Raw genomic sequence first — 25445 nt, 5'->3', positions numbered from 1 at the left:
TAGAACTATGATTTTAATCTGCACGTATATATTATATACATTTGTTTTTATGACATACGGGCTAAAAGTAGACTGTCTTTTTGTTGCAGGTGTTGGACTCTTTGCCCACTTGGGCCGAATTGGGAAAATTTTGGAAAATTTTGAAAATTAGAAAACTACCTAACAGTATATCAGATGATACATGCCCACTGGGGCGTTATTCCTCCTGTTTACCAAATGTGGGCAATATGAGAAAAATATTGTGGGACTTTTTGTATCAATGGTAGTATGTTTCGTAAATTGAATAACACTGCACTTATGTTTATTCCATGAGATGTGCAATGCTACAGATAAGCTTTCTAAATGTGTCAGCTTCTGTCAAATAACAGGGTTTACTTAACCTTTCTAGGCGGTATATGCCCACTGGGGCATCACTATGCTTTACTTGGCCCCTCCGTAATAAGTACAACAGGTGACATATTTGTTTGAATGTTCATGAATTTATATTAATAGATTATCACAAACAATTCGTATTTAGCCTGTTGCAAGAACACAGCATGGCACTAATGTTGGATGTAGCAAATTATATAACGCTGAATTTCAGCGTCACCAGTTACTTTGTTTGGTTGAAAAGCACGTCTGATTTGTAAATATTGTAGCCTTGAGTATGTCTTCAATGTCTATTACCACGTGGTGTACGATACAATCTATCTCAGTTCAGTTTAAAAGTTTGGCGCTTTTACCTGTACTCCACCCGTGAGCAAGAGGTAGGCTTACCTCGAAATGCGTAGGGGCTGTTTTTCCGCCAATAAACCTGAGCACTGAAAATATAATTTGGGCTTCGACTCTGGTGTTCCAGTATACGACTAACACGCCAGGAATTGTGCATATATATAGGTTTGAGACCATATATAGTTAGGTGAATATTTTAATCATACAAGACCAATGAAATTCCCATATATAGTTAGTTGCACTAATTATATATTTCGCGCACCCGCAATCCACTGCTGATGATGTCACATATTACATCATTCATGACATGGTCAGTGACATCACTGATGACATCTCAAATGACATCACTGATGACATCACTGATGACATCTCAAATGACATCACTGATGACATCACTGATGACATCTCAAATGACATCACTGATGACATCACTGATCACATCTCATTTGACATCATTGATCACATCACTGATGACATCATTCATGTGCTAATACGATGAACCTCTTCAGACTCTAATATAACCTTAGATACACTCAGTGTATACAGACACTCACACACTGTCACTCATCCATGGAGTTACTCACACACCTAGTCAGTCATGCAAAGAATCAATCTCACCTCCATTTCCTCAACTATACAGTTATACACACCTTACTTATTCAAACATATACTAACACATATTTACTCTCTTATACAATCCCAGATACAAGTTCACAATGATCCATACAGCCACTCACACATTCACTGGCTCTCATGCACAGTTATTTATATATGCCAACTCTCACATGTACTGTGTTTTACATATGTTCTTACTATGACATGTAGCATTGAGATATCCATTCACTCATCAATACACTCATGCACACAGTCAACCGCCCATGTAGCTGTTTCCACATGCACTCTTGAACTCATACACCTAGTGAATCAACTGCTCACACATCTATGCACAGAGTCACACACCTCTCAGCCACCCCCACACACACTCAATCTCTCATACAAATACTTGGGCAACCAATCAATAACACATATAGCCTCTCGTATAGCTAATGATCAACACATGCAGCAGTTTACACCACAACAGACATACTGATGCACACATTCAGACAGTTTAGTCACTAACCCATGCATTTAGTACGACACATTTATTCACTCACTCATACAGTCAGTCACGCACCTACTAAATCCTTCATCCAGACACTTATACATCCACTCATTCTTCAATATGTAAAACATATTTAAACTTTACAGAAACACACAGTCACTGGATGATGTCATCAGTGATGTCATTTGAGATGTCATCAGTGATGTCATCAGTGATGTCACTGACCATGTCATGAATGATGTAATATGTGACAGCATCAGCAGTGGATTGCGGGTGCGCGAAATATATAGTTAGTGCAACTAACTATATATGGGAATTTCATTGGTTTTGTATGAATAAAATATTCACCTAACTATATATGGTCTCAAACCTATGGTTTTTTCATTGAAGTTTCAAGGTTTTGTAAATGCAAATACCTAACTATATATGGTCTCAAACCTATGGTTTTTTCTGTGAATATATATATATATATATATATATATATATATATATATATATATATAAAATTTCTATGGCAAAATGAAACCCCTCATTTTGTTCCTTTTCAAAATAAATGTATTAAGTGTTAACACTTTATTCCAATCAAGATGACTTCAGGTGTGCCATACTTTTGTCATAAGTAAGACTGTTAGCGCTCTAGTTGTTCTTTAGAACACTCTGGGACATTCTGTCATTGGGCTATAGTTGGGCTACATCTGGCTGATATTTGGGCTACATTTGGTTTTTTTTGTCTCTGGTGGCCATTTTTGGGCTAAATTGGGCTAAATTGGGCTACATTGGGCTACATTTGGGCTACATTTGGGCTCTTTTGTCTCTGGTGGCCATCTTGGGAGACTGCATATCAGAATTATTTTAATGAAATATAAGAGGATTTGAGAAGTGCCCTAATTTTTCTTTCTTCAGCACTAATCATAATTTCTATGGCAAAATGAACCCCCTCATTTTGTTCCTTTGCAAATTAAATGTTTTAAGTGTTAACACTTTATTCCAATCAAGATGACTTCAGGTGTGCCATACTTTTGTCATAAGTAAGACTGTTAGCGCTCTAGTTGTTCTTTAGAACACTCTGGGACATTCTGTCATTGGGCTATAGTTGGGCTACATCTGGCTGATATTTGGGCTACATTTGTTTTTTTTGTCTCTGGTGGCCATCTTTGGGCTACATTGGGCTACATTGGGCTACATTTGGGCTCTAACATATATATAGCCCAATGTAGCCCAATATATATTTTTTCAAAGTTAATTTTCGTAAAAACCACTGTAGCACATATCTTGAGACATAGATAAGGCACATCGGGCTACCAGTCCCTACAATTTTGCCAAGTTTGGTGAAAATCCATTCAGCCGTTCGGGCTAAAACATAGCTGCCAAGGTTTCATATTGCTATGTGTGACATTGTCATAATTTTAGAGTAATTATGAGTGACATTACGAGGACCATGAGTGACACTTTATTGCAAGCAAAATCAAGCAATGAAGACAAGGAAATCATTTAAATATCAGAAATTACCCCCATTTGAACAACGAGAAACTCTAAGATTATCTTAAAACGTCTGTAAAACACGAGAAATGGAAGGGCACTAAACAGAAAGACTGTGTGACAACAGTTTTCAGTATCAGAGGGCAGGCAGGCACAGCAGCTGTTAAGAAGATGATATCATTGATCTGCTCATTCATGGCCTGCGCTAGCCTAGAAAAGAAAAATAAATAGCATAGCAAGTGTAACTAGTTTGGTTATACCATCACTCAGTCTCAGGCATTATTGGTTGCTAGTGCAGTAAGATCAAAAAGAATGCTGGGAAGTGGCAGCGCAAAACCCGGAGGTGTTTTGCTCTTAACATGCGTAGTGCAATTTGCATTTATTTGCACTATCACAAAGTTGTAAAGCGAAGTCCTGAAAAAAGTTAGATATTATTATATTATACCGGTTTTGCACATATTCAAAGACAGAATGTTCAGATTTATGACACGTTGTGGTCACTTAAGTACTGAGCCCTTTTAAAAGAGAAAATTTCCTTTTTTGGAAAATAAAGATTTTTTTAAGATGGGTTATGTAACTGTCAGTGTAAACGGACTAGCTGATACTTTGATTATTTTAACAATATATAGATGCAGAATATAAGGCAAACAAGGCTCGTGGATGGTGAAAAAGTAATAATTATCCTTGTGTGGTGAAGAACTTTGTGCCAGTGTTGCCAGGAGAAAGCAACAATCTGGGGGCCGGGGCACAGGCTGAGGCAGGAAAAGCACCTGTGTTGCCGGAGGAAAAACAATTAACAAATCATCCTGCCTCAGCCAGCCTACACCGACTCCCCTCGCCACCCTGCCCCGTGCCCACCCCCACCCCCCGCTCTGGCAATCAATTAGCATGCTGCCTGCAGAGCATTCGTTTGGACTTCAGTCCGCTCTGTCCCATGTAGGGTCCATTCTGGCGTACTCGAGCCTCCCAAAAAAGAATGTGATAGGCGGCACCGAACATGGATCTCTTCAACTGTAAATACCAAATTAATTAGAATCAACACAACAGTATGCTTCAGCTGACTCGACCCGCCGCAACTACAGCACCGGGCATTTATTTTCACACATAGTTCAGCCAGGCCTAACCTAAAATAAATTAACATATTTTTTACGAGCTGAGCTTACCGCCGATCATAGCAGTCTGTCAGAGAGATAGTAAAAAGCCGGGCGGCTCTGCTAAAGTGAGGCAGGCGTTCGGGTCGGAACTGCAGCAAGAAAGTTCAATTGTTGGACCGGAGGCGAGGGCAAGGACTGCCAGGAGAGGCCGAAACTCAGGCCTGTACATGTACAGACAGTAAGTGCCACCACGGATGACTTTAGTTGCGAGAGAAGCACTGGGCTCTGGTCACGAGTCGAGGCATCAGTCGGCATTTCTGTTATTAATACACACACAGGGCCGAGGCCTCTCAGGATACTACGAATCCCCCGCCGCTCCTTCTCTGGGGACCTCACTTTCTGAAGGACGCGTGAAGTCACATCCGGATTTATGGGCAAGCCCCGCCCCGGGTGTTTCATCGGCCGAGTCTGGGTCTCAAGACAGCCTGGCGCGCGGCACCAGGGGCGGCCCGGGAACTAATTAGTTAATGCAGCCAGGCTGGGAGGCGGCTGAGGGCGCAAATGTAATATTGTAGCACTGCAGCCAGCATTCACAAAAGAACTTAACTGTCTGTGAGCCACACTGCAGAGCTGCTGGCAGCAACTCTGGAGCAGCAGAGCCAGCTCGCTAACACCAGCGCTGTAGCCAGGTTCAGTGGCATTAAAAATGCGTGACAAAGCATTTCAGTGCGGTGAAGCGGATCACCACACTGAAATGCGTTAGTGTCACACGGGATGCGTGATACTTGGCAGCACTGGCTAAAAGTGAGGCCAACCGCCCTATGGAAATTAACATGGGGAAAACACGTTTTGGGACCCCCCCTTTTTTCTCGGCCCCCGCTTGACGAATCCCCCCCAAACTTTCAGGGAAGGACCGGAGAGTAAATGTGCCATTTTCAGGAAAATTTCAGCCAATTCCGTCCATCAACGCCAAAGTTATTCAACATAGAATTTTGAAAAATCCCATAGGAAAAAATCCTAACTATATATACCTACTGGCGACCGCCAATAGGTAATATATATATATATATATATATATATATATATATATATATATATATATATATATATATATATATAAATATATATATATATAAATATATATATATATATATATATATATATACAGGGGGGAAAAACTCCGATAGGGGAGCCCCCGACCCTTCAGGGCGGCCTCTTCACACCAGGTACGGAGAAACCTGGCAATTTCCATACACGAACACACCAAACAAGAGGCCCACTTCAGCGAACAATAAGCTTTTAATGGAGCTTGAAGCACAGCTTTAATTGTCCCAACTAGTTTCGGCACCCTTTGGCCTTGATCATGGGTTTAGTATTTGCCCCAATGGCGTATGTGCCTCCAAATTCGATGTGATTACGATCACCTGTCCGACCTTTGCATACAACTTCCAGAATGCACTTCTTCTTGTGGGTAAGTACTGGAAAAGTTCCTTGTGCTCTCTGTCAGCAAAATGCGCTGTTCATGCCCCTTGTGCTTTCTTAATAGTGAAAATATAGTCTCAGTGGTAATTGGGCAGGATTCCTTGTCAAGCGCAATCCTGGAATGTACATCTTGCTCGCACTTCACGCTTCTGTCAGCTGAACGATTGGCAGAGGAGTCATCCCCGGCCAAATCCCTTCCAGCGCTGCCCGCAATTTCACCTAATTGATTGGTGTTTCCTAAGTAGGACTGATGGCAGCATGTGAGTCAGGCCCCTCTTATAATATCCAGGAAAAACAAAACTCCGATAGGGGAGTCCCCGACCCTTCAGGGCGGCCTCTTCACACCAGGTACGGAGAAACCTGGCAATTTCCATACATGAACACACCAAACAAGAGGCCCACTTCAGCGAACAATAAGCTTTTAATGGAGCTTGAAGCACAGCTGTAATTGTCCCAACTAGTTTCGGATTTTAGGTGTTCGTGTTCTTAATGTAGTTTTAGAGTAGTTATAAGTTAGTGTTAGGTGTAGATAAGGTTTTAGATATTTAATGCAACTTATATAGTGTGATGGGCTAAATTTCCATTTCCTTTGGGTGGGGGGTTGATGTATTTTTATACTTGTTATAATAAAAAACAATATTATATATATATATATATATATATATATATATATATATATATATATATATATATATATATATATATATATATATATATATATATATATATATTTATATATATATAGTTTAGAGTAGTTTAGGATAATTAATTAGTAGTAGTTTCAGTTTAGGTAGTATTTTTTAGAAATAAATTGTTATTGCTTTGAGGTTTGTGGTGTCACTTATGTTCATTTTAATGTGATTTGATGAACTGGTAATTTGGAAGTTGGATACAACAGATTAATTCCCGAAACAATCTTTGGAATGTCTAAGTACGGTCATGACGTCATCTTTTAGGAAAAGGCTACTGTCAGACTGCTGCTAAATTTTGTAATTTAAAAATATGCATGATATTTAGGTGAGCAAAGTTGACTTCTGACCTTGCACAGGGATAGTCTGCTGATTAAGTTTGCATCTTATGAGGAACTGACGGAGTTGTAAAACACATTACGCTTCATCATCTTTGTGAATATAGTGAGGGATCTATCTTGAGATGTGGCATGGCATGACACCCATCACAACAACCATTGTCCACACCATTGACTATGAACATATCCGGCAAGTATGCCTTGTTAGCAATGGAAGGTAAAGCCACTCTTGTGGCTTGGCAATGACCTGAATATTGAACCAAGTTCCTATCCCCAACCTTGAACGTAGGGAAATGTTAACTTCCAGCAACAATGTTCTCTTTGAGATTTGAAGGATTGGCGAATTCATACATATCCTATCATCTCACTGCCTATCAGGGACACCGACTCAGCAAAACCTCTTTTTCAAATGGCCCTCAGCATTAATTGTGCTGGCTAAACTGCTCATGCATTGTTGACACGTCTAAACTTGAATAGTCACAGGCAACACACATCTTTGTAACTTTAGTGCTTTTGTTTACAAGTGATTTACAGGAGTTAACAGACTGGGCCAGTTCTTTGGACATCAATCCCCACATTGTGTACATGGCCAGTTGAGGGCCAGACAGAGTCCTTGGGGGGGACATGTCCAGTGACATGTTGAGGAATAAGCAGAATTCAGTGAGCAGGCTGATTGCAGTGTAATTGGGGATCAATGGCCACATTGACAGTCCATTAAAAGTCCAAGGTGAATGTAGCAGAGTCAAGTAGAAACTAGCAATTTGACACAGATGAATGCTACAGCTGACATCTCCTTAAGAATGTTGTTTTATCCCCATCTTTCTCCTCTGATGTGTCATGTGCCTCCTGTGAGGGTGATAGTGGTTTTGCGGCAGCACTGGGAGACACAGACACATCAGGGGTGGAAGAGGTGGATGGTGTAGGTGCAGCAGCGTTCATCTGTGCCAACAGATGAGGCATCACTGCAGTGATGATGAGCTGCAGGGCTTGAAGGACTCCATCAACGTCTCAGTGGTAGGCAGCCATGGCAGCAAAGTGTAAATCCTGATCTTACGCGTTTCCCCCAACTGTTTGGAAACATCACTGGTGCCACTTTGACAGGACACTTGTTCTTGTCTCTGAGTAAGGACTCCAACGATGTCACCGATGGAATGTTGGAGAGCATGGAGTGGACTGTGGGTACCTCTGATGGCTTCTAAGTGGTCCCTAATGGGAATGAGGCACACACGAATCCCATCCAGTTTGGCTGCGAGTCTCTCCAACCCCACCCACACCTGGTCTACCATCTCACGCTGGACTCCTACCACACTGCGTTGAAATATTATCGTTGGGTCCTCAGAGTCCAGGTTGACAGCTGTGGTGCTCGGTGGTGCCTGCTGGATGTTTTGCACAGCAGGTGGAGAGGCCACGAAGCTGCTGGATCTCCCCGCTTCCGGAGATGGGCTCTCTGTGGAGTCGAGCAGCTCTTGGAGGGTGTCCTGGTTGATGGCTGTGAGCCCCTCTTCATCTTCACCATTGAAGAGTGAGGCAGTCTGCTGATCAGGAGGTGATGTTTCTTCCTCTGCAATGAAAAGGGCAGATACTGTTCTATGTTTATGTCCACTTTGGGCAAGCATTTTTACAGTTGACAATCAGAATGCATGACACTTTCTATTCTCTATTCTTACATGGTACACCTATTACCCGCAGCTTGGTTAAGCAATGTACAACGTCCATAATGTCACAGTTCGGTTGTCCATAGATTATGACAGTTTCCCTGTATGCCAACAGTGAGGGGGTATTTTTAGCCCCTGCTGCACCTGTTACATCATCTGTTTATACCTTTCTCTGGTGCAGATTGGTTCACATTATTGACAATGCAGATTTAATCCCATTAATGTGCAGTCATACTGCATTGTGGGTGAGTCTCCATTACTCAATGAGGTTGGTGTATGGGTGTTAGTCACTAGGTTTTGAGGTTGAGATTAGACTGCCCCCCCCCATTGATGTTGGCACTTGCTCCTATGTTGTAGTGTGGCATGAGGAAAACACTCATGCACAGGAGACTAGGGAAACAGTGATGTCCGCATTGTGATGAAAAGGATATGTGCTTGAATTTCTCTGTTCAAATAAGTATCTATGGGCCACATGCATCAAGATTTTTTCCAGTCGCAAACAGGCTAATTTGCAGAATTGGCCCATTTGCAACAGAAAACAGGTCTTTTCCGATGCATGTACCTTTTTGCATTCGTAATATAGGTAATTACAATTTATTGCGATTACCTAAATTGCGAATGCAATTAGGGAATCGCAAATTTTGATTCCCTATTTGAGATGCATCAATCTTTTCCTAAATGCGACTTTGCATTTAGGAAACGCTAATTACCATCAACTTCAAGTTGATGCTTATTTGCAAATTCTTTAAAAATGCACAAATGTGCATTTTTCAAAGTGACATGTGGTGCACACACATTCTCTTAGGGTATTTGTGTGTACCACATGTGCTCACCTACATTTTGGGGGCGCGTCAGGGGGACTTTAAGTCCCCTAGCACCCTTGGAATTGCATTCACAATAGCGATTACCAATTTGGTAAACGCAATTTGCGAATGCATTCCCATTCATTCTTATGGGCCTATAGGCCCATAGGAATGCATGGAGTGACATTACCTAATAGCGATTCGGAATGGACCCATAGGAATGAATGGAGTGACATTACCTAATAGCGATTCGGAATTTGCAAATCGCTATTAGGTAATGTGTAGGAATTGCTATTTATTTTGCAATTCCTACATGCATCAGGAATTGAGATTCCTGAATAGCAGTTCCTTAAAAATTGCTTTTAGGAATCACAACTCATTATGTTGATGCATGTGGCCCTAAGTTTTTCAAGTTTGGCAAGTGACATTGACACAGGGCAATCCCATTAATGGATGCTGATGCCCAGGGAGGGACACATTCCTCTTCATTGACAATCATTCCCTCAATACAGACAGCCTTGCACTTTGGTGCAATGGCAATGTTTAAATTATGCAAGCAGGAGGATATAATATTTTGAGACAGGCTTCTAATATTGGTGCATTGTTGCACTGCAGACCTTTGTTGGACCTCAAAGGGATGGAGACATTAATGATACATACTGCTGTGCGCAGGGAAATTGGATGCATTTGTTACTGGAAGGATGTTTAGAGACATCGATAGATATGCATTTGTTCACTACCACTGTTAACTTTACCTAAGGGCCAGTTTCCATGCATGTTAATGTGACTTGGACCGCCAAACCCAGGAACATGATGACAATGACATACTGCTAACTGACCAACACAAGAAGATACTTTAATGTGTATGACTGCATTTTGAGGAATACTGTCAAGGCAATGTATAGCCAAATGACATGCATTAATGGCACATTGTGAATGAGGCCCATTCTCAAATTTCAGTTACCATGCACGTAACGGTGATTGTGTTGTTCTAGGAGCATTGCAAAAGAAGATGCATGTTGTGATTTTAGGGAACATATTCCTACGATGCTGAGGCCTTGCAATGTACTTTGAGATCCATATCCCTTTTACTCAAAGGTGAACAGCACCTTGGCCCTCCAGTATGTTAATTTTTGACAATATGGAATGTGCTCATCATTGACACAAGGTGCTTGCAAGAGCAGTGCTGCTTTTGATGTGGGCAACATGGGTGAGTCTACCTTAATAAGTGCTCGCCAACCTGTTCAGAAGTGGTTCAGTGTGCTTCATTTAGCTGCACACATAAAAGCAGCGGTTAAGCCATTACAACTGCTTTTGGTATATTTCCAAGGCACTATTGCAACAGGACCATCATCAACTTTTGATTTACTGAGGGAAAGCATGCTTCACCATATTTACAAGGCAGTGTTGGCCCACTTGAGGTGGATTGGCAGGACATTGTAAGGGTGGCACACTTCCATTAGGTACCTGGGGTCATTTGTACAAACCTGTAATGTGGTTCAGAGTTAGTCTTCTTGGCTTGACACAGCGCTCAGCCACTTCTGTGGAGCCGTACTCAGACTTATTCACTAAATTATTTTGAGGCCTGGAGTTTCGACATGCACATGAAAAAAGTTAGCTGGTTAGCCCCTACGCAGACACTCTTGCACCATTGTGCATGAGTACCTGCTTTTGGGCTCGGTAACTACATTGATCACTAGTGCATGTTGTGACACAGGACTGAGCCATATTGTTATACAGACAGTTCAGTGTTGGGTTTCAAACGTGGCAGAGGGCTGCATTGAGCCTAGTGGACTGACCCAACGCTCAGTGACACTTTGAGTGACTTTCCTGTGGCAATATGTGCTTTACCTGATTAGCAAAAAACACAGTTGATGGACAGAATATAGAACAATGTCATACATTCACCCCAGTACAAGGATCTGGGCCTAAATCCATCGTTTTTTTCACTCCACACCACCCTGGGTTAGACACTGGCTATATGCAAATCAGCTCTGACCCTGTGCCTCATGGGAACAGTCCAGTCCGAACTACCAAGCCATGTCTTTTCCAGACCGGAATCAAGCATCCAAGGACCGGTTTCTGGCTATCAGCCTTCATCAGCCTGGATAGCTTGACTCCAGTGGTGTGGAGAGCCTGGGACTCACGTCTGATTAATGCAGCGTAAGCCACTGAACGTAGCTTAACACTGCCTCGTATATGAGGCACTGTTTCACGCTGTATTTAGCGGGGAAGGTGAGGCCAATGGGTTCTGTAGGGGGCTTTTCATCTCAAAACAAAGTATTTTTTGACAAAGCCTCATGTTTACAAGGGGCAGCATAAATGGGAGTCAATGCCCACATTAAGGCTAGAGAAAACATGGTCTTGAATAGATTGATCAATGATAAATGCTTTATTTATCCTTGTTATGCAATTTCCATGTGTGCTGTGTCATGCAACACACATAGGTACAGCAAAAAGCCATTTTTTGTTTATGTGAACGAAGGGAAACCATCTTGCAGATTGACAATCTTCCGCTCAATGCAGGCACCCTTGCACTAAGGTGCTAGGGTGCCTGCATTGTCACTATGCTGCTAACATTTGCACAAGCACAGGGTGGAACGCAGGGCTGCATCATATTGTTGTAAATATGGGGAAGCCCTGCATTTCAGGATGTGGCAGAGTGTGGTGTTAAGTCAAGGAGGCTAACGCCATGCTCTGACACTTTTCTGGTGAATATGCCCCTTTGCTTGGTATTATGGTCTATAGTTAGGAGACACATGAGTGGTCAATTGTCATTACATATGTGCATGCCTGCTGTATTACAAGTAAGGGTGGGTGGAGTTGGCAGAGTGCTATTATGCGGAGTTCTACGGAGTTGAAAAAACCTCAGTGGAACTCCACTCAAAACTAATTTTAAAAAATGGGAAATAATCACTTACCTGCTCTGGCGTCTCAAGGCTGCCCTCCTCCTCACCATAGTCTCTCTTCCTCGCTGCCCTCGCCAGTTGCAAACCCATACGTTGTACGTCTTGCGCGGGTAGAGCATACGGCCATGTGCCTGCCTGCGCAGTCCTCCCAAGACTTACAAAGTAGGGGTTTGTGACCAGCGAGGATGGCAAGGAGGAGGGCACCCTGGAGATGCCGGAGTAGGTAAGTGATTATTTTCTGTTCTGTTGGGTGTGGGCACAGGGGCTAACTCCACTATGCCGCGGAGTCGGAGTTTTTGCCTGAACTCCGCGTTCCCAACAGAAAGCGGAGTTGGCAAAACTCCGCAAACTCCGCTGGTGGAGCAGAGTTCGACATCCGGGCCTAATTACAAGTCACTTACAGTACCACTACGTGTCTTTCGACGTATTTGTTGATTATGCCAACAGCTCAAGTGACATGTGAATGTAACCCCAAGTACCAATGTATCTGGCATTTGGTCTGCACACAGTGTGGGTGGGCATTGAGACATATTTAGATACACAGAAGCAACATTACTTCCCCACCCCCATTTCCCTGGTTGTTACTTACCCTGTTTCTGATGTAGCTGGTCATAGTCAGCACTATCCTTTCCCTCGACTACAACCATTGACTACTCATAGATGACTGTGGACACCTGTCCCTCCAAGGCATCTAGCTACTCCTGTGGCGCTGGACCTCCACCTCCAGTCTGCAGTTCTGCCTGCCGATTGCTGGCCAGTTTCTGCTTAGTCTTGCGCTTGGCATCATGCCAGCGCTTCTTGCAATCGGTCACAGCTCTCTTGACTTCTGCTACTGCATTCACCTTGCTGACAATGGGCTGCCAAATGGCATTTTTGGTCCCCAATGACATCTTGGAGCTGACGAAGAGCTGGTGTTCATTCTCCGTCACTTCCGCAATCAGGATTTCATTTTCCCGCAGACTGAATCTTATTTTCCTCTTCCTCTTTCTCTGGGACTCTGGCTGGTCATCCTGACTGTAAGAGGGGTTGGGGGGATTGTTATCCCCTGCTGAACTGGGTCCAGCCTGCTCCATTCAGCTTCCAGTTGTTTTTTTTGCCAGCTTTTTGTGGTTTATTTTACCAGTGAAATGTGAAAAAAGTAACGTGTGACTGCCTAACGTGGATTTTCTGGTCGCAAATTTACCGACCTTCACTTTTTTCACATTAGTGTCAAGATTTTTATTGACGTGACATTAATGTTTGTGGCAACATTCGACGCCACTAACTGATTCTATCGCCATGTACTGACGTATTGTAAATATGTCGCTAACATGGCGATAGTTTTCGGCGATACACAGCGTTAAGAAAATTGCCGCTAAGCAACGCTAACTGCGCTTTGCGGCAATTCTTGCAAATATACCCCTACATTTTGTTATTTTATTTTTAAAATCCTTACCCACTGTATTAGTGGCATGCTTTATCATCAGTCCCTAACAACTGGGATGGGCTCAACCATTTTCCAGGAAGCATTTTGGCTACTGCGTAACGGGGTTCTTAAAATTAAAATACCCCAGGGACATCCCAGTTTCCTTTTAAAATTGGGAGCCCTTGGTGTCATTAACATTTATACATGTGGGTGTTATTGGGTTTTATTATCCATAACCCTTCTCAAGGTCGATATATTTAGCCAACTTAAATGACCTCTAGGGGTCCCAACGCTTCTGTCAGAACTGACTTTATACCGTTTGAGTACTCGTCATGTCCCTTTCTTATCAGTCAGCTGACATTTAAAGGGCATTAGATAACACAAACATTCAGGCTTACTTTGCCCCGCATGTGTATGTGTGCAGCCAGGAATTATGTGGTGCCAAAATAGGGGGAGAGGCTACATGGCACCCTTGATGTAAGTGTAATTACAGATCCATATCTCACAGGTTTTCTTATGAAGCAACACCCATAATAATACCAGGATACTTATAGGTGCTACCAATACAGGACAAAGTAAGCCTGCATGTTTGTGCTATATATTACACTTTAAAGGATATCCAGCCGATAGGGACAGGACACGACAAATATAAAAAAAGCAAGAGTTGCAGGTCTTCGTGTGGAATTTGCTCATATAGTGCTAACAAGTGTAAAAAACACAAAATCGTGAGGTATTACTTCTTCAAAATGTGCCACATTATGCTGCATACTTTTCCTTTTCTTGCCACATAATTTAGTCATACATACTGCATAATTTGGTCCTCCCCTGCTGCATAATTCCAATGCCCTGCTCTTAGGTCAGTTTCAGATCAGAGTAAATGCTATTTTCTAGGTGTCAGGACACCCTTTCCTTTGGGTAATCACATACTTGAAAAATACACAAAATAAATAAATGACATAAGATCAACTTCTTATTGTATTAAAAAAGATTTTACTATATATTTCACATATAATAGTTCATCAGTCAGTGCAAAGTAAGATATGTATACAATGATGTCAGGCTTTTACTTTGATACCATCCGGTTCTAGCATTTAAAAAAACTACCAATCAAATATTAGTCATTGTTATATCAAGAGGAAAATGAAAGAACACATTACTAAAACTAAGCTATTTACTTTTTTACCGTAAATAGCAATACACAACATGGTCAACAATTTTCTAATAAGTAGGTATTGGACATGTCAAAGTTAGTGATGGATTGTTTGGACTAAAGGGCTGTGGGGAAATTGCTTGATTTTGCAGATGAAAGAATGTTGGGAACTTCTGCAATGAAAAAATACAGCTCTGAGGTAAGATCTTGTTAAAGACAATCTGTGCACATACCAATAGTAGTTGGAAGAGGTTAATTTATAAAGTATTGTAATTTTGTACGTAGGGAAATGTTAACTTCCAGCAACAATGTTCTCTTTGAGATTTGAAGGATTGGCGAATTCATACATATCCTATCATCTCACTGCCTATCAGGGACACCGACTCAGCAAAACCTCTTTTTCAAATGGCCCTCAGCATTAATTGTGCTGGCTAAACTGCTCATGCATTGTTGACACGTCTAAACTTGAATAGTCACAGGCAACACACATCTTTGTAACTTTAGTGCTTTTGTTTACAAGTGATTTACAGGAGTTAACAGACTGGGCCAGTTCTTTGGACATCAATCCCCACATTGTGTACATGGCCAGTTGAGGGCCAGACAGAGTCCTTGGGGGGGACATGTCCAGTGACATGTTGAGGAATAAGCAGAATTCAGTGAGCAGGCTGATTGCAGTGTAATTGGGGATCAATGGCCACATTGACAGTCCATTAAAAGTCCAAGGTGAATGTAGCAGAGTCAAGTAGAAACTAGCAATTTGACACAGATGAATGCTACAGCTGACATCTCCTTAAGAATGTTGTTTTATCCCCATCTTTCTCCTCTGATGTGTCATGTGCCTCCTGTGAGGGTGATAGTGGTTTTGCGGCAGCACTGGGAGACACAGACACATCAGGGGTGGAAGAGGTGGATGGTGTAGGTGCAGCAGCGTTCATCTGTGCCAACAGATGAGGCATCACTGCAGTGATGATGAGCTGCAGGGCTTGAAGGACTCCATCAACGTCTCAGTGGTAGGCAGCCATGGCAGCAAAGTGTAAATCCTGATCTTACGCGTTTCCCCCAACTGTTTGGAAACATCACTGGTGCCACTTTGACAGGACACTTGTTCTTGTCTCTGAGTAAGGACTCCAACGATGTCACCGATGGAATGTTGGAGAGCATGGAGTGGACTGTGGGTACCTCTGATGGCTTCTAAGTGGTCCCTAATGGGAATGAGGCACACACGAATCCCATCCAGTTTGGCTGCGAGTCTCTCCAACCCCACCCACACCTGGTCTACCATCTCACGCTGGACTCCTACCACACTGCGTTGAAATATTATCGTTGGGTCCTCAGAGTCCAGGTTGACAGCTGTGGTGCTCGGTGGTGCCTGCTGGATGTTTTGCACAGCAGGTGGAGAGGCCACGAAGCTGCTGGATCTCCCCGCTTCCGGAGATGGGCTCTCTGTGGAGTCGAGCAGCTCTTGGAGGGTGTCCTGGTTGATGGCTGTGAGCCCCTCTTCATCTTCACCATTGAAGAGTGAGGCAGTCTGCTGATCAGGAGGTGATGTTTCTTCCTCTGCAATGAAAAGGGCAGATACTGTTCTATGTTTATGTCCACTTTGGGCAAGCATTTTTACAGTTGACAATCAGAATGCATGACACTTTCTATTCTCTATTCTTACATGGTACACCTATTACCCGCAGCTTGGTTAAGCAATGTACAACGTCCATAATGTCACAGTTCGGTTGTCCATAGATTATGACAGTTTCCCTGTATGCCAACAGTGAGGGGGTATTTTTAGCCCCTGCTGCACCTGTTACATCATCTGTTTATACCTTTCTCTGGTGCAGATTGGTTCACATTATTGACAATGCAGATTTAATCCCATTAATGTGCAGTCATACTGCATTGTGGGTGAGTCTCCATTACTCAATGAGGTTGGTGTATGGGTGTTAGTCACTAGGTTTTGAGGTTGAGATTAGACTGCCCCCCCCCCCCCCCATTGATGTTGGCACTTGCTCCTATGTTGTAGTGTGGCATGAGGAAAACACTCATGCACAGGAGACTAGGGAAACAGTGATGTCCACATTGTGATGAAAAGGATATGTGCTTGAATTTCTCTGTTCAAATAAGTATCTATGGGCCACATGCATCAAGATTTTTTCCAGTCGCAAACAGGCTAATTTGCAGAATTGGCCCATTTGCAACAGAAAACAGGTCTTTTCCGATGCATGTACCTTTTTGCATTCGTAATATAGGTAATTACAATTTATTGCGATTACCTAAATTGCGAATGCAATTAGGGAATCGCAAATTTTGATTCCCTATTTGAGATGCATCAATCTTTTCCTAAATGCGACTTTGCATTTAGGAAACGCTAATTACCATCAACTTCAAGTTGATGCTTATTTGCAAATTCTTTAAAAATGCACAAATGTGCATTTTTCAAAGTGACATGTGGTGCACACACATTCTCTTAGGGTATTTGTGTGTACCACATGTGCTCACCTACATTTTGGGGGCGCGTCAGGGGGACTTTAAGTCCCCTAGCACCCTTGGAATTGCATTCACAATAGCGATTACCAATTTGGTAAACGCAATTTGCGAATGCATTCCCATTCATTCTTATGGGCCTATAGGCCCATAGGAATGCATGGAGTGACATTACCTAATAGCGATTCGGAATGGACCCATAGGAATGAATGGAGTGACATTACCTAATAGCGATTCGGAATTTGCAAATCGCTATTAGGTAATGTGTAGGAATTGCTATTTATTTTGCAATTCCTACATGCATCAGGAATTGAGATTCCTGAATAGCAGTTCCTTAAAAATTGCTTTTAGGAATCACAACTCATTATGTTGATGCATGTGGCCCTAAGTTTTTCAAGTTTGGCAAGTGACATTGACACAGGGCAATCCCATTAATGGATGCTGATGCCCAGGGAGGGACACATTCCTCTTCATTGACAATCATTCCCTCAATACAGACAGCCTTGCACTTTGGTGCAATGGCAATGTTTAAATTATGCAAGCAGGAGGATATAATATTTTGAGACAGGCTTCTAATATTGGTGCATTGTTGCACTGCAGACCTTTGTTGGACCTCAAAGGGATGGAGACATTAATGATACATACTGCTGTGCGCAGGGAAATTGGATGCATTTGTTACTGGAAGGATGTTTAGAGACATCGATAGATATGCATTTGTTCACTACCACTGTTAACTTTACCTAAGGGCCAGTTTCCATGCATGTTAATGTGACTTGGACCGCCAAACCCAGGAACATGATGACAATGACATACTGCTAACTGACCAACACAAGAAGATACTTTAATGTGTATGACTGCATTTTGAGGAATACTGTCAAGGCAATGTATAGCCAAATGACATGCATTAATGGCACATTGTGAATGAGGCCCATTCTCAAATTTCAGTTACCATGCACGTAACGGTGATTGTGTTGTTCTAGGAGCATTGCAAAAGAAGATGCATGTTGTGATTTTAGGGAACATATTCCTACGATGCTGAGGCCTTGCAATGTACTTTGAGATCCATATCCCTTTTACTCAAAGGTGAACAGCACCTTGGCCCTCCAGTATGTTAATTTTTGACAATATGGAATGTGCTCATCATTGACACAAGGTGCTTGCAAGAGCAGTGCTGCTTTTGATGTGGGCAACATGGGTGAGTCTACCTTAATAAGTGCTCGCCAACCTGTTCAGAAGTGGTTCAGTGTGCTTCATTTAGCTGCACACATAAAAGCAGCGGTTAAGCCATTACAACTGCTTTTGGTATATTTCCAAGGCACTATTGCAACAGGACCATCATCAACTTTTGATTTACTGAGGGAAAGCATGCTTCACCATATTTACAAGGCAGTGTTGGCCCACTTGAGGTGGATTGGCAGGACATTGTAAGGGTGGCACACTTCCATTAGGTACCTGGGGTCATTTGTACAAACCTGTAATGTGGTTCAGAGTTAGTCTTCTTGGCTTGACACAGCGCTCAGCCACTTCTGTGGAGCCGTACTCAGACTTATTCACTAAATTATTTTGAGGCCTGGAGTTTCGACATGCACATGAAAAAAGTTAGCTGGTTAGCCCCTACGCAGACACTCTTGCACCATTGTGCATGAGTACCTGCTTTTGGGCTCGGTAACTACATTGATCACTAGTGCATGTTGTGACACAGGACTGAGCCATATTGTTATACAGACAGTTCAGTGTTGGGTTTCAAACGTGGCAGAGGGCTGCATTGAGCCTAGTGGACTGACCCAACGCTCAGTGACACTTTGAGTGACTTTCCTGTGGCAATATGTGCTTTACCTGATTAGCAAAAAACACAGTTGATGGACAGAATATAGAACAATGTCATACATTCACCCCAGTACAAGGATCTGGGCCTAAATCCATCGTTTTTTTCACTCCACACCACCCTGGGTTAGACACTGGCTATATGCAAATCAGCTCTGACCCTGTGCCTCATGGGAACAGTCCAGTCCGAACTACCAAGCCATGTCTTTTCCAGACCGGAATCAAGCATCCAAGGACCGGTTTCTGGCTATCAGCCTTCATCAGCCTGGATAGCTTGACTCCAGTGGTGTGGAGAGCCTGGGACTCACGTCTGATTAATGCAGCGTAAGCCACTGAACGTAGCTTAACACTGCCTCGTATATGAGGCACTGTTTCACGCTGTATTTAGCGGGGAAGGTGAGGCCAATGGGTTCTGTAGGGGGCTTTTCATCTCAAAACAAAGTATTTTTTGACAAAGCCTCATGTTTACAAGGGGCAGCATAAATGGGAGTCAATGCCCACATTAAGGCTAGAGAAAACATGGTCTTGAATAGATTGATCAATGATAAATGCTTTATTTATCCTTGTTATGCAATTTCCATGTGTGCTGTGTCATGCAACACACATAGGTACAGCAAAAAGCCATTTTTTGTTTATGTGAACGAAGGGAAACCATCTTGCAGATTGACAATCTTCCGCTCAATGCAGGCACCCTTGCACTAAGGTGCTAGGGTGCCTGCATTGTCACTATGCTGCTAACATTTGCACAAGCACAGGGTGGAACGCAGGGCTGCATCATATTGTTGTAAATATGGGGAAGCCCTGCATTTCAGGATGTGGCAGAGTGTGGTGTTAAGTCAAGGAGGCTAACGCCATGCTCTGACACTTTTCTGGTGAATATGCCCCTTTGCTTGGTATTATGGTCTATAGTTAGGAGACACATGAGTGGTCAATTGTCATTACATATGTGCATGCCTGCTGTATTACAAGTAAGGGTGGGTGGAGTTGGCAGAGTGCTATTATGCGGAGTTCTACGGAGTTGAAAAAACCTCAGTGGAACTCCACTCAAAACTAATTTTAAAAAATGGGAAATAATCACTTACCTGCTCTGGCGTCTCAAGGCTGCCCTCCTCCTCACCATAGTCTCTCTTCCTCGCTGCCCTCGCCAGTTGCAAACCCATACGTTGTACGTCTTGCGCGGGTAGAGCATACGGCCATGTGCCTGCCTGCGCAGTCCTCCCAAGACTTACAAAGTAGGGGTTTGTGACCAGCGAGGATGGCAAGGAGGAGGGCACCCTGGAGATGCCGGAGTAGGTAAGTGATTATTTTCTGTTCTGTTGGGTGTGGGCACAGGGGCTAACTCCACTATGCCGCGGAGTCGGAGTTTTTGCCTGAACTCCGCGTTCCCAACAGAAAGCGGAGTTGGCAAAACTCCGCAAACTCCGCTGGTGGAGCAGAGTTCGACATCCGGGCCTAATTACAAGTCACTTACAGTACCACTACGTGTCTTTCGACGTATTTGTTGATTATGCCAACAGCTCAAGTGACATGTGAATGTAACCCCAAGTACCAATGTATCTGGCATTTGGTCTGCACACAGTGTGGGTGGGCATTGAGACATATTTAGATACACAGAAGCAACATTACTTCCCCACCCCCATTTCCCTGGTTGTTACTTACCCTGTTTCTGATGTAGCTGGTCATAGTCAGCACTATCCTTTCCCTCGACTACAACCATTGACTACTCATAGATGACTGTGGACACCTGTCCCTCCAAGGCATCTAGCTACTCCTGTGGCGCTGGACCTCCACCTCCAGTCTGCAGTTCTGCCTGCCGATTGCTGGCCAGTTTCTGCTTAGTCTTGCGCTTGGCATCATGCCAGCGCTTCTTGCAATCGGTCACAGCTCTCTTGACTTCTGCTACTGCATTCACCTTGCTGACAATGGGCTGCCAAATGGCATTTTTGGTCCCCAATGACATCTTGGAGCTGACGAAGAGCTGGTGTTCATTCTCCGTCACTTCCGCAATCAGGATTTCATTTTCCCGCAGACTGAATCTTATTTTCCTCTTCCTCTTTCTCTGGGACTCTGGCTGGTCATCCTGACTGTAAGAGGGGTTGGGGGGATTGTTATCCCCTGCTGAACTGGGTCCAGCCTGCTCCATTCAGCTTCCAGTTGTTTTTTTTGCCAGCTTTTTGTGGTTTATTTTACCAGTGAAATGTGAAAAAAGTAACGTGTGACTGCCTAACGTGGATTTTCTGGTCGCAAATTTACCGACCTTCACTTTTTTCACATTAGTGTCAAGATTTTTATTGACGTGACATTAATGTTTGTGGCAACATTCGACGCCACTAACTGATTCTATCGCCATGTACTGACGTATTGTAAATATGTCGCTAACATGGCGATAGTTTTCGGCGATACACAGCGTTAAGAAAATTGCCGCTAAGCAACGCTAACTGCGCTTTGCGGCAATTCTTGCAAATATACCCCTACATTTTGTTATTTTATTTTTAAAATCCTTACCCACTGTATTAGTGGCATGCTTTATCATCAGTCCCTAACAACTGGGATGGGCTCAACCATTTTCCAGGAAGCATTTTGGCTACTGCGTAACGGGGTTCTTAAAATTAAAATACCCCAGGGACATCCCAGTTTCCTTTTAAAATTGGGAGCCCTTGGTGTCATTAACATTTATACATGTGGGTGTTATTGGGTTTTATTATCCATAACCCTTCTCAAGGTCGATATATTTAGCCAACTTAAATGACCTCTAGGGGTCCCAACGCTTCTGTCAGAACTGACTTTATACCGTTTGAGTACTCGTCATGTCCCTTTCTTATCAGTCAGCTGACATTTAAAGGGCATTAGATAACACAAACATTCAGGCTTACTTTGCCCCGCATGTGTATGTGTGCAGCCAGGAATTATGTGGTGCCAAAATAGGGGGAGAGGCTACATGGCACCCTTGATGTAAGTGTAATTACAGATCCATATCTCACAGGTTTTCTTATGAAGCAACACCCATAATAATACCAGGATACTTATAGGTGCTACCAATACAGGACAAAGTAAGCCTGCATGTTTGTGCTATATATTACACTTTAAAGGATATCCAGCCGATAGGGACAGGACACGACAAATATAAAAAAAGCAAGAGTTGCAGGTCTTCGAGTGGAATTTGCTCATATAGTGCTAACAAGTGTAAAAAACACAAAATCGTGAGGTATTACTTCTTCAAAATGTGCCACATTATGCTGCATACTTTTCCTTTTCTTGCCACATAATTTAGTCATACATACTGCATAATTTGGTCCTCCCCTGCTGCATAATTCCAATGCCCTGCTCTTAGGTCAGTTTCAGATCAGAGTAAATGCTATTTTCTAGGTGTCAGGACACCCTTTCCTTTGGGTAATCACATACTTGAAAAATACACAAAATAAATAAATGACATAAGATCAACTTCTTATTGTATTAAAAAAGATTTTACTATATATTTCACATATAATAGTTCATCAGTCAGTGCAAAGTAAGATATGTATACAATGATGTCAGGCTTTTACTTTGATACCATCCGGTTCTAGCATTTAAAAAAACTACCAATCAAATATTAGTCATTGTTATATCAAGAGGAAAATGAAAGAACACATTACTAAAACTAAGCTATTTACTTTTTTACCGTAAATAGCAATACACAACATGGTCAACAATTTTCTAATAAGTAGGTATTGGACATGTCAAAGTTAGTGATGGATTGTTTGGACTAAAGGGCTGTGGGGAAATTGCTTGATTTTGCAGATGAAAGAATGTTGGGAACTTCTGCAATGAAAAAATACAGCTCTGAGGTAAGATCTTGTTAAAGACAATCTGTGCACATACCAATAGTAGTTGGAAGAGGTTAATTTATAAAGTATTGTAATTTTGTATTGTAATTGCATTTATATAGCGCTTACTACCCCTGACGAGGAGTCACATCGCTTTTTCAGCGAGTAGCATGTTACTCTGGAACCCAAGAAGGATTAGTGTTGAATTAGTATAGTGAAATATGAAAGTAATTTGAGTGGTGGATAGGTTAGTCAGTTATTTGGATTCAGAAGGATAGCGGGGGATAGAAGAGGGAAAAAGGTTACCATTTATATAGCTCTTGTTACCCCTGACGGGGTGTTGAAGTGCTTTTTTTGGCGAGTAGCACGCTACTCCGGAACTCATAAAGGATTAGTGGTGAATTAGTATAGTGAAATATGAAAGTAATTTGAGTGGTGGATAGTAGTTTTAATTAGCTGTGAATCACAGTTTCAGTCGGCCTGGTGGTCCCCAACAAATTGTATTGGAGCGACTTCAGTGAGCATATGCAAGGCAAAAATCTATGGAGTTCTATACACAGACATCTTATGTAAATCACATGATTTGGTAAAAGAAAGGGACTACACAGGTGTATGCGATCAAGAAAACAAAAGAAAACCTTCAGTCAGTTACAAGAATGCAAACTTTTCTAACCGAGCAACTTAATTTCTTATCTGGGGAGCCAAGATGTGACTGAGAATCTCTACATGTTATAGACATTTGAGCTAGAGATAACCCTGCTCACAGAAGGATACAATAAAACCTTCCCAGAGATTGTTGTTTAACATCCCTGTAAAAACAAAAGAAAGGTATAAAAGAAATCTCTGCTCAGTGATTTTCAAAATAACTACCTGAAGAACCAACATCTCTTAGATCAGTTGACCTTTTCTAGTGTCAAACCCCATCTAGGGTGATTCTGGAAATTTAACATAATGAGCAAAAAACATTTGGAAAAGCATATCTTGTGAGCCAAAGCTAAAATATTTAGAAATAAGATAAACTAAACACAAATCAGCCAACACAACTGCTCAGTGATGCTTAAAAGGCCACAAACAGCCAGACATTATCAATGTGTATACCGCCAAAGAAAACTGTGAAAACCTCTTCGCTTCCAAATGATTTAGCACTATCTCATTTCTGCAAATGTCATCGAAAGATCCTCCAAATCAAATAAAATCATCAAGAATGTGCCAAACATACACTGGTTTCTTTAATGAATTGAGATCCCAAAATGGTTAAAATATGGGTCAATAGACTAAAAAAAATATTTAAGTTAACTAATATTTCTATCAATCTAGTTGCAAGCTTAATCAAAGGCAGATCAGGCAGTAACCATATTAGACATGTGTGAATTGTAATTCATTTATTAAGTACACATGTGCTTGTCATGTCTGTTTGTATTATATTCAGAAAAAAGGTTTTGACAATGTCAATTTGACATATCACATTGAAATCCTATATTTAATGAGTTTTCGAGATATATTCCCAAATGGTATTAAAGCTATGCATTTTAGTTTCAAATCCTGCTTCAAAATAAATGGATTGTTAGGCAAAATTATTAACTTGCTCAAAGGGTCAAAACAGTACTACCAACTATCTCCCCCGTTATTTAAATTTGCCTTGAAAACTTTATTCATTGCCGTTTTGACCAGTAACAAAATCCTAGGAGTCGAAATTAGTCAATGTGGATATCACTGTGTAATGTTTGAAGATAGTATGCTATTAACATTATCTTCACCTGAGAATACTATCCCAGTGTTATCTAATATAGGTATTTGTTTTTTATTTCTTCTCAGGCTACAAAATATAGTGGAATAAATCCACCATAATGTCAATATCAAAACCGATGGATAAAAAAAAATGAAAAGTGGCTATTATAACTGGAGGGGAAACAACTTACTGACTCTGAAAAAAACCTCGTAGATCTTATAGGAAACTTAACCTCTGGTGTGACTTTGTACATTGACATGAAATCAGTTTGGGCCGCTGGAATTAAATTAACAACATAAAGATATAAGTGCTTCCTGAAGTTTTTTAATTTTTTTAAATTTATTTTTCAAAAAAATGACATCACAATACATCTACAACAACATAAAAATAATCACGTAGCATTTCAGTACTAGGCATGAATAATCATAAACATGAATTTCCCACAAATCCAACAAAAATCACAAACAAAACACCAAATTATAAAACCAAGCCAAAAAAAAACCCACATCCTTCCTGAGCGTTAATTACAAAGTCGTGTTGTAATAATAGAGCATCTCCCTTCCATTCACTCCTATCACACATCTGGGCCACACACTACTCCCCCTTGTAACGCCTGATTCGCATCACTCTGCTCATCTTCAGCTGCCCTTTTCAGGAGAAAGAGTCTCATGGGCTCCCAAAGGTCCTTTGGTCTCGAGATTGTAGGCAATTCTTCCGCATATGTCTTCATGTTATCTTTGCAATAGACCAAGTCCTTTATCTAGTGTTCCACTTTTGGTGTACGTCTCCCACCCCAC

At 41.9% G+C, this 25445-nt stretch overlaps 2 long non-coding RNA genes across 2 annotated transcripts in view; one reads left to right on the top strand and one right to left on the bottom strand.

The window, feature by feature from the left end:
* LOC144771913 (uncharacterized) overlaps positions 1-25445 on the top strand; it is an 825386-nt gene that overhangs the window by 779542 nt on the left and 20399 nt on the right. The gene's annotated exons all lie outside the window — the stretch shown is intronic.
* The window catches only part of LOC144771911 (uncharacterized), a 150245-nt gene continuing 140312 nt past the window's right edge, over positions 15513-25445 (bottom strand). The window contains exon 5 of the long non-coding RNA XR_013599543.1: positions 15513-16374. This is a non-coding gene — a long non-coding RNA (uncharacterized LOC144771911). The remainder of the gene's footprint in view (positions 16375-25445) is intronic.

Source organism: Lissotriton helveticus, chromosome 8, assembly GCF_964261635.1.
Source record: "Lissotriton helveticus chromosome 8, aLisHel1.1, whole genome shotgun sequence".
Taxonomy (NCBI): Eukaryota; Metazoa; Chordata; class Amphibia; order Caudata; family Salamandridae; genus Lissotriton; species Lissotriton helveticus.
This window is presented reverse-complemented; position numbering and strand designations above follow the sequence as displayed.